The 11327-nt window shown below is 42.8% G+C and overlaps 1 pseudogene; it reads right to left on the reverse strand.

Moving 5' to 3' along the window:
- Window positions 1–10543: 10543 nt before the first annotated feature.
- Window positions 10544–10661, reverse strand: LOC124597091 (annotated as a pseudogene).
- Window positions 10662–11327: the final 666 nt, after the last annotated feature.

Here is an 11327-nt window from a genome sequence, read left to right on the forward strand (position 1 = left end):
AATTTTGTGACTGGTAACGGTGTTTGAAAACATTTTTTAAGCTAGAATACATAGTGCAACTAATATCGATTAATGAAAACCATCAGTTATTATAAAAAACATCATAATTCGCTGCCACAACGGCTTAGTAACTACAAACAAAAATATTTAGAAACGTTGCATATATGATGTAGAGAATTATTATAATCCCCGAATAGGAAAAGGCTAATCTCTCTCAATTTTGGTAATATACGTACATTATAATTGCTGTAACATTATTCTATGACATTTTATTGTTTCTACTTCGTCATTATTTAATTCCATGCCACACAGTCAGATACCTCTTGATGCTTTATTTGCGACCATGTTTACCTTAAGTGTCAGTGCAACACACTAATTCAAGTTTTCCTCTCACACATATCAGGCCCTCCTTGTGCATTCAGTTACTTGCTGGTCTCCATTTATTCAAAAACTATATTTTGCAGTATTTCGCAATAATTCTGTAAAACTGCTAATTGTTCAATGAGATGTACTTACATATGCAAGTAACATAAAGGGACAGCTAGCTCAGCAGATAAGGTACAGGTGCCCACTTACCTGAAATAAGAAAACAAGATTCAGATTAAGGTAGGCATTGCACAGAAGAAAAAACAGAACATTTAACTCAGGAAAATAAAAGTTTTAAGCACATTATCATTACAGTATTGAAGCGAACAATTCATGACAGATACATCCAATTGGAGAAAAAATAAATTCCTATAAATTAAAACTCGTATGGTTGTGACGCTCAGATTTTCTTGGCGTGAATGATTAACGGCGTGCTTCCAGATATACAGGTGAGATTTTCCTTCCATTTGTGCAAAAAAACTGAAATAACAACTCGGCCCTAATCCCGGAAGCACATCATTAATCATATTGTTCTCCATATTATGAATGTTACCTGTCGACAATGGTCAGGTTACTGTTTTCGCTAGAAAAAATCGATAAGCAACTAAATATATAGATTCTAACTCGCTCAAACAGGTACTGATCATTGAGGGAATATTGTTGGAAACATTTTCAGATTCTGTTTCTCTACTAACTGAAACTTTCGATTGTTATCATCACTGTCCTTTCCCATTCTGAGCTTAGAAACGTATCGCATGCTAAGCAGGTGACACGAAAAAATTATTTTTTCAGTTTTTTGAGCGGCGTGATGATCTTAATTCCCACTTTGCAATTACTGGGATCTGACTGTTGAGTAATTTTTACATGGAAACAGTATTTTACTTGCAATTTTTGTTCTTTTCTTGCTTTTCAACAAAACTTGGGAAACTCAAACGTTAACAAAAAGAATTTAAAAAATGAAAGGAACAAAGCTGGTATCAACGGAGGACCCGCACTCAACTTTTTAAGAGCACTGTAATCTTTTCTAAGATCCTATACTCAAAGTAAAAAAAAATAGTTCCATAAAGAGCTGCAACAGATCTCAGCATCACCATCCTTAATTTACGCAAGAGTGCATCTCCTCGTACGAATTAAACGGTCCGTCAAAGGTTCGCGTAAACCGCAAGAAACTGAAACTTTAGACTGGAACAATACAACACGCGAGGGTTTCTTGTTCAACATCATAGGCAAGTGTTTCGATATGGCAATACGACACTTGACAGCCATCATTTACAGTTGTAAAACCAAAATGACCTACGTTATAGAGCCAGAGTAGATACCACGGCACATCCAATGCTCCAAGACGGCGTCTGCACGTACATTCGCGGTTGGCTGACATGCTACTGTCGATGATGAACTCAAGCCCGTGGTCCGGTCCGCAAGAACCGCGTCTGCGGCGTACCCACTGCAAAACGGTATTTCCTGCCTCCTGTCCATGCAGTAATTATGTGGGCATCATAGTGTTCACAAAAATCACAGACAATAAAACTTCATGGTTATTTTCAACTCATCCTACGAATGAGCTGGCAATAAAGAGTCGCCGAAGCTAGTCGCACAATAAAGAACGTCACTCCCAGGCTGCTGTTATTAAATTCACAGTAATCTAACGGCTACCAAAACGGAGATCGCGGCGCCACGCCGTGAAACAGAATGCCACCTAAAAAATCGTATCCGTCACAAGTCGCCGTTCTATTCGTTACTGAGACATCCACAAAGGGCAGTATGCACTCTTTTTATTGCTGTAATTCCGCCCATGCGCAGAAACTAATAGCCACATCCTCATAGCACATTACTGCAGCCACATTCGCAATGGAAAAAAATGTTATTCCGAAACATGGTATACGCGTTTTTGATTTGTGGTGTAGGTTCTTATTGTGAGCAGAAGGTAGTTTTTTTGGTTGAAATGGCGCAAATGGCTCTGAGCACTATGGGACTTAACATCTGAGGTTATCAGTCCCCTAGAACTTAGAACTACGTAAACCTAATTAACCTAAAGACATCACACACATCCATGCCCGAGGCAGGATTCGAACCTGCAGTCGCGCGGTTCCGGACTGAAGTGCCTAGAACCGCTCGGCCACACCGGCCGCCTAGATTTTTTTTTTATGCTAGAGGTTGTGTAATGGTCATTTCTTACAGAACACGCCATTTCAAAGGATAACTGCCTCCTTTCAGAAGAACTGTGAATATTCATACCGTTCTTTCATCTACTGTGTGCTATGTAATTAATCTTTACGGCGTCGTTTCCAACGCAAAAACGTGCAGATAACTGCCTTTTCTCATGTGCTCAGAAATAAGACAGTTTTATATTTACTGATGCTTTAATGCCAGTGTAGCCTATCTCAGAACAAACCCAACATTGAGGCTACAAAAAACCGAATATTATCATCTCCTCATGGAATTTCATGAACAAAAAATAATCGCTTGACTTCACGATGAAACTGTATGAAGTCGCGGCGATAACGGTTGACAACGATGCTAAAAAGATGAAATGTAGGAAGCCACATCATTGGTTAGAAGGCAATGGGAACTCACCTCAAGCCTGCCGCCCGACAGGCGTAGTCGGAGACAACGCCTCTGGCTCCTCTTATTTCCCGGTAGGCCGCCTGTTCCTACTTTTATCGATTCGGAGCTGCAGCTAGAGTCGGTCTGTGGGGTAGGAGGCAGGGCAGTTGCTCTCTCCACATTAGGCTTAGCGCGGTCCAACGGCGGGGCGTCATAAAAGTTGCAGGGCCGGCGAAGTGACTTCTCGCGCGCCATTAGCGCGCTATCGGCAGCAGCCGATGTATCAGTAATGATCTGTGGCGCCTCCGGCGTTCTTACCTCTTCTGGTGAGAGTGGCGCAGTACTGTAGCGTAAATAACTGACACGCTGCTTTTAAGGGAGACGACCGTCTCCCAACCAAGTCAGTCGCAACCTCCCTACGCACACGGACAGACGCATAACTCAAATCGTATATATATCTTTACTTATCTCAGAGGATTTCCCGCCAATGTTCAATTCACACAAATAACACATCGTTAAAAAAAATGGAACAACTCATTTTAAAGCCATCACTGCGGCTGTCTCCCGATTTCCTGTAGGGCAAAGACGCATAAAAATGTACAATTTCTGAACTGCGTGTAGGGTATTAACAAACAAGAATAGCACGACTCTCTTTACATCGAGGATTTACCAGTTATGACTGGTTGTCACAACAGTGCTTCCAGTTACATTTTTTTATTACATATAACTACTTAATTCGTAACTACAATTTCAATACCCAACAGTAGTTTATTCCATAAGCCAATCAATTACCACAAAAATTAGAGAAGAGGCTATCTACAGCACTGAACTTACAGTATGTATGCAGGACCGGAAGTCGACGGTGGCCTGAGGCTCACGGCTTGAAGTAGATGATTCGCCAACATCTTCATACTGCGGTGAGCTTGGGCAGTTTATTTATTTATTTTTTTACTGTCAGTCTTCTGACTGGTATGATGCAGCCGCCACGAATTATTCCCCTGTGCCAAGCTCTTCATCTCAGCGTAGCATTTGTACCCGACAACCCCAACATGTTGACAAAGTTTTCATTTTGTAAGCGTTCTGTGTATTCGATTCACAGTTCCCCTCGCTAATGGTCACATATCAGTGGACAACGTTGAAATTCTGTCTCTCACTTTCAACAGCTCCGTCGAAAACAGTCCTTTGCGATTAGTTCACTTTGTCTTAAAACTAACAATAGCAGCATTGACGGGTAAGGTTGCCAAGCATGTCTTTTCGGCAGAGATGAAAACGTAGCACATTGGTACACAGGACATTTATTGCTGCTGTACTAACACACGGTACGGCGCTAGTGCTTGGGAGATGGTAAAGTGGCGCACCCAGCAGGCAGGGACAGTTTGCCCTTGAACCGCGTTACGCAGGCGGCAGCGGACGGATCTCAGTTAGCACTCCTAATACGGCAGCACGGACGGGCCGCGGAGGTTGTGATAAGGTGCCCCGGGCCAGGCCGCGCTATGCGCTGCTAATTGATTTCGTGCTATATCCGCCGGCGCGTCACGCAGCTCCCCCCGGTCGGCACCTCTCTTGATAAGAGGCGCTGCCAGAGAATGCATCAGCTCGAATCTGACAGTTCTACATCTGTGTATCACTTCTTCGGTCTTGGCACCCCATCATCCAAGTCAACACACACACACACACACACACACACACACACACATACCCAGCTTCACAAGAATAGGTTCGAATGATTTCTCGTAAACCGGAACTCGCCCACTACTATGTGGGGTGGCATATACAGAACAATGGCAACTTCTCTCAAAGTGAACCAACAGATTTTTGTACCCTAATCTCCCGAATACGTCTCCAATGTCTAGATTAATATTCTGTTATGGTGGAGGTTACATTCAAAATCCAAACATCTGTCTTTCTCAGGTTCTGTTAATCGTTATATAGTACTTCACGAAGTTTATATAGAAAATGAAGCAGAAAAAAAAACGGAATACAGACGTCTAAAAATGAGACTGACACGAAGTACAAAATGGCAAAGCAGCAATGGTTAGAGATAAATACAAGGAAATAGAAGCATGCTTAATTCGGGGAAAGATAGATGCCGCCTACAGAAAATTAAAGAAACCTTTGCAAAGAAGCAAAGCGCTGTATGAATATCAAGAGCTCGAGTGGTACCCCTATACTGTGGAAATACGGAAAAGCTGCAACATGGAATTAGAAGGGCTGTACGAGTGAACCAAACTTGAAAACAGTACTATAGAAAGAGAATAAGAATTAAATGAAGATGACTTAGGGAATATGATACTGGTATGAATATCACGGAACTATCAATTTAATGAGTCATGGTTGCAAAATACTGAACCGAATTATTTATATAAGAACAGAAAAACTGGTAGAAGCCGACCTCGGGGAAGATCAGTTTGGGTTCCACAGAAACATAGGAACACCCTACGACGTACCCTATAAATTCTGTTGAAGAACCTACGTATACAGTATTTGTAGATTAAGAAAAATCTTTTGGCAATGTTAACTGGACTACAATACACTCTTTGAAATTCTGAAGGAATGAGGGATAAATTACACGGAACGAAAGAGTATTTACAACTTGCACAAAAACCGTACTGTCGTTATAGGAGTCGAAGGACCTGAAACGGAAGATATGGCTGAGAAGAGAATGAGACAGGGTTTACCCTCTATCTCCGACTGCGAGTTAAGAAACAATGGATGAGACCAAGACAAATTTGGAGAAGATACAGAAACTTTGAGGTTTGGGATGACATTGTAATTCCGTTAAGGACAGCATAATGGCTTGGAAGAACAGCTGAATGGAAAGGTGAGTGTCTTGACCAGAGGCTATAAAGATCAATATAAAGAGCAAAAGTAAGATGCCGAATCAAGTCAGGAAATGCTGAGGGGAACTACATTACGAAACGAGACACCTTAGTAAATGAGATTTACTATTTTGGCAGTAAAATAACATAATGGCCGAAGAAAAGCGGTTCTGAAGACGAGAAATTTGTTCGTGTAGAATATAGATTGAAGTCTTTGCTGAAGGTATTTGTCTGGAGTGTAGTCTTGTAGGGAAGTGAAACTCATACGATAAGCAATTTAGACAAGACAATAGAAGCCTTTAAAATGTGGTATTATACAAGACTGCTTAAGACTAGATGGGTAGAAGAAGTACTGAATCGAAAAGTTGAAAAAAGAAATTAATGGGACAACTTGACTAAAAGAATGGGTCGGTGCACAGGACACACGCTGAGGCATGGAGGCATGAACGAATCGTCAGTTTGGAAATGGAGGGAACGTGGTGCACAAAAATTGAAGGGATGCCAAGGAATGACTGCAGCAGGCAGCTTCAAATGGATGTAGGTTGCAGTAATTATTCGCAGATGAAGAGGCTGGCAGACGATACAGTAGCGTGGAGAGCTGCCTCAAACCAACCTTCGGAATTAAGGTAACAACTACAACTTGTGCACAGAAGAACATCTTATGAACACAATAGCGGCAGCACTTCAGGACAGCTAAGCTTACGGCGTGCGAAGGAGTAAATCCCTGAAGGAACATTAGGGTTTAATACTAAGTGGATGGCGAGATTATTAGAGACGGAGCGTAAGCTGTAAAGTTACAGAAACTAGTATTTGCTTTAATCGAAGGAAACCACGGAAGGGTTACATCACAAGCGAGGTTATCGGTCCCATCGGATTAGGGAAAGATTGGGAAGGAAGTCGGCCGTGCCCTTTCACAGGAACCATTCCGGTATTTGCCTGTAGCGATTTAGGGAAATCACGGAAAACCTAAATCAGGATAGCCGGGCGCAGGTTTGATGCGTCGTCCTCCCAAATGCAAGTCCAGTCTGCTAACCACTACACCACCTATCTCGGTTGAGAGAGAGAGAGAGAGAGAGAGGGAGAGGGGGGGGGGGAAGGGAGAGAGAGAGGGAGGGAGGGAGGGAGAGAGGGAGGAGGAGGGTAGTCTCCACTCTCCTCAAAATGAATCAGTACTGCTTACACTATCTACTAACAACTAGTGCCAGAATTCCAGCAGTATCAGAGCAAGTCTCGTAAGAGGGGGCTAGTGTCGCAAGTATCGTGAGACGGAACTAACGTCACGGTCCGCGCCGCTCCCCCCGTCGGAGGTTCAAGTCCTCCCTCGGGCGCACGTGTGTGTGTGTTGTCCTCAGCGTAAGTTAGATGAAGTAGTGTGTAAGCTTAGGGACCGATGCCCTCAGCAGTTTGGCCCCGTAAGAACTTACCACAAATTTTCAAATTCCAAATAATCCCTACAAACAAGTTGTTTGTTTTCAAACGTTTATGGGGGCAGATGTGCTGAATACAGCACAAGAATGTGTGCCGGCCAGCCTGGATGTGGTTTTTAGGTGGTTTTCTACATCCCACTACGTGAATACCAGACTGGACCCCAGTTACACGACTCTCAGACATTTGAAACACGTTCGCACTATTCCATTGCTTACACAAGACACAGACAGCTGGGGTACACTGATTTCGTCCCAAGGGGTACGGGATGGCGACAGCAAGGACATCTGGCCACCCCTTAAAATTAGCATGCCGCGTCCGTTTAACCGCAACAGCAGACCCCGCCAGTCAGGATTAATGCTTGGAAAGAGAGAGACTGTAGTACACCTAAATAATGGAAGTAGGCCGTATAAATGCTTGAAATATTTTCAGCTTCCAAAAGACAGGTCAGTTTAACAACGATCATAATGTTTTCAATGTACTGCAGTAGCAATGCGCCTCAGCGATAACATTTTGTAACTTGAAAGTACAGGTCACATTTCCAGTTTTCAACTGTCTCGACTGCAGAAATAAGAATGTGAGTCCCGCTACTTCAGTTGGTCGTTGCAAATCAAGGAAATACAAGGTGCTGCAATAGCTTTCAGGTGCATCATGGGAATATAGGGATTATGCCACAAGTTGGCGGTGCTGGCACCTAGCCACTACCAAGTTCAGCGCAGAGCGAGGTCACAGCGGGCAGACTAAACATGACCTGGCGGTCGGGCTGCGGAGAGTTCCGTTAGCCGGAGCGCGCAGTGAGTGGCAGGAACGCCGCTCATTGTCACCGGCGGGTCCGGAATGTGGAATGCGCCGCTCCGCGGCCGGCGTGCTCCCGGTCCTGCCCTACCTGCTGCCGTAGCGTACCCACTACCGGAAAACCTGCAGCCGAGTTGTTACTAAATCGCAAAATCACACCCCATAGCTGACAAGAGTCTTCGGTACTTTCGTTCTGTCACGAGAATGACGGTTATGGCACGCGTAACACTCACAAAACTACAGTAAACACGCCACAGTCGCCTTCAAATTTCTTTAACCAGAATGAAAAACGCTCCTGTCATAGCACAAAAGGGTGAAGATGTCCTGTGCAGAGTCTGGAGTGTAAAAGAAGAAAACTAGTTTTTCGACTTTGTGGCAGCTTCAAAGACATTTAAATTAAAACATCTTGACTTAGTCCCGCTTATTTTCTTGTTAACATTATTACCCACATCATGTAATATAATGCATCGTGTCAAGTAATGAAAAATAATACGTAATGTCTTTCTACTTGCTAGTGTTAGTACCCACGTCATTTAATATAAAGCATCGAGTAAAGTAAGATGATACATGCCACCATGTCATCCAGCATGGAGTTTGTCATGTCGTACAATATGACGACACGTGTCGTTAAAGTTTAGGGTGCACGCGTCCCAATTCTGGGATATTTCCGATTGTAGATGCACCCCCACTCTCGGATACTTCCTATTGTAGATGCATCCCACTGTCTAGAAGAAGATAAATTTGTGTTAATTTCTTCTTACACCTCTTACCAGACATGTAACTTGGGGTAGGTCTAGGGGAGGAATGGTTCCCTCAGAGAAAATAATGTCTACATACAACTTCTTCTATATTTTTAGAAATGAAACCATGATTTATTTAAACAGTGGTAAGACTAAGATTTGCGTCAGAGCCTGGAAACAGGAAGACGTTTATGTGTGCCGTACGTTGCACATTGAATCCCCAAAACCAAAAAACACATAACGAGTAATGCTATTCGTGTGTACGCATAAGATGTTTCAGCCTAATAGCTGACGCTACAGACTTAAAGTGTATGTTAATATTTAACATTTAACAAAAGAATGCATACAAGTTCAAGGTAAGGCTTTTTACCCCTTACCGTACAATCATCTACACAACGTGCTAACGTATAACTCAACAGTGTGCCACAGTATTCCAGCTGAAAACGATATTACGGAAGTGTATGGCATTTCTGAAACAATTCCAGGATACTGGCATACGTGGCATGGTATGTACAGCAATTTGGATACGTTATGATGTTTGACAGCTCCGTAAATCGTGTGCGATTCTGTAACATAGTAGAAACCGTCTCAATCATTCGAAAACTGCCACACGCATCAAGGGGTGAGTATCTGTGACTACACATCACGTAGAAGCAAACAGATGAGTGCAATTACGTCCGTTACGCTTTGAGAGGCGTGCAGGAGATCGTTACCAAGTGGTGGACGTCAAATGGCAGATGATGCATTTCGGGTCCTGGGTCAAATCACTTCAGCACCTCTCCAGCCTCCCCAAATACACTCAAATTCGACAGTCACCAGTACTGATAAACGTACGCGAAACGGACTACATCGACACCAGATTTCTCCTGTCGAAGCAAGGCGGAGTACCAAATACTCCCAGTAAGAACATGCCACTTCGGTGGTCGGATAAGTATTTTACTGCAAGTGCTTTATGGTTTTTTTGAACGACCATCAAATCGCACGTTATAACCTAAAAAAGACTTTTTGTTGTAATACACAAAGGTTAATAAAGTCTAAATCAATGTTTCCCAACATTTCAGAGACATTATCCCTGAGTGCAATCTGATGTTTGCTAGTATCCACCCCCAACCCCCACCATCAAAGACATTAGCAGCTAACAAAACTTTAGAATGAAAAAGAACTTTCTTTGAATGCTTTTACTTTTTAAATGACATTTATTAGTTTTCCTAGGCGTCTTATTGCACCCCAAAATAATGAGTCAATGAGACAAGTGGTTCATTCTAACAACATTTTACCTATATTTATAGAAAGATGAAGTAATACACAGTGCATTGCGAGTGTACCTACAACTCCTTCTCAGAAAAGAAGGCTAGCTACCCACATCGATGGTAGATACTTATTACAAAACGTGCTACCTCTGCATCAGCCCTCTCCCTAGTGACACATGCTTCACTCACACCCAGAAACACCATTTTAAAATCAACCAAGTCAAAGGGTGTACACTATACCTACTGCTTATGTACCACTACATTCCTGAACTCTTGCCTCCGAAATAGTAGAAACAGGAAGAGTTTGGGCTGCCACTGCTTTGCGTCTGACCACGAAAGCACAGCAATGTGGTAGCCATTACATGATTATTGCTGTTTTTGATCTCAATTACTAAAACTCCGCCCGAACAGGCCATGAACGTCCAACGGTACCGACCGGCCGCCGTGTCATCCGCGGCCCACAGGCGTCACTGCATGCGGATACGGAGGGGTATGTGATCAACACACCGCTCTCTCGACGGTATGTCGGTTTACGAGACCGGAGGCACTACTTGTCAATCAAGTAGCTCGACATTTGCGTCACAAGAGCTGAGTGCGCCCCGCTTGCCAACAGCGCTCGGCAGACCGGATGGTCACCCATCCAAGTACTAGCCAAGCCCGACAGCGCTTAACTTCGGTGATCTGACAAAAACCAGAGTTACCACTGCGGCAAGGCCGTTGGCTGCGACCTCAATTAGATAGTTTATTGTAGCGAAATGAATAACGAAACTGTTTCTGGTCCATTGTGGGAACTATTAACAACACGAAGAAGGCGTTTTCGTCAGATATTTAAGCATATATTTATCCATTTCACTGTCCTGTTACAGTGCAGTAGGAATATGTGAGGAACAAGGAAAATTTTGTTCATACGTTTGTTTCACAATCTGTAAACTCCACCACATTGTCTCACGCGTTAATACTAATATTTGAAACAATAAATGTAATTATCGGTAACTTACGTAATCAGTATTACAGTTATCCGAAACAGTGATGATAATAACAACGATGTTTTGAAAATAGTTCTGTTTCGAGATCATAATACTTCTGAACCCCCTTTTTTTTACCTCTTAGAAAATTTCATTTTAGCCCTCTCGGGGGCAATTACCCCCAGGTTGGGAACTACTGGTCTAAATAGTCACTTAAATTACAGGAGTTAAAACAGCATGCATCAAATACTTCTGGTCGACGAAAATGATCGCTGTCATAGATACTAAAGTTAAGCTGTTGAAAGTTGCTAATTAATTCAACACGTTGACTAAATGATTTATACAGCAGATGATTCCAACTACATCATTCCAGTATTTTCGTTATTTGCAACATGCTGAAATTGCTTATCTCTCTTTGCTTAC

The sequence above is a fragment of the Schistocerca americana genome, chromosome 2 (assembly GCF_021461395.2).
Source record: "Schistocerca americana isolate TAMUIC-IGC-003095 chromosome 2, iqSchAmer2.1, whole genome shotgun sequence".
NCBI classification, from domain to species: Eukaryota; Metazoa; Arthropoda; class Insecta; order Orthoptera; family Acrididae; genus Schistocerca; species Schistocerca americana.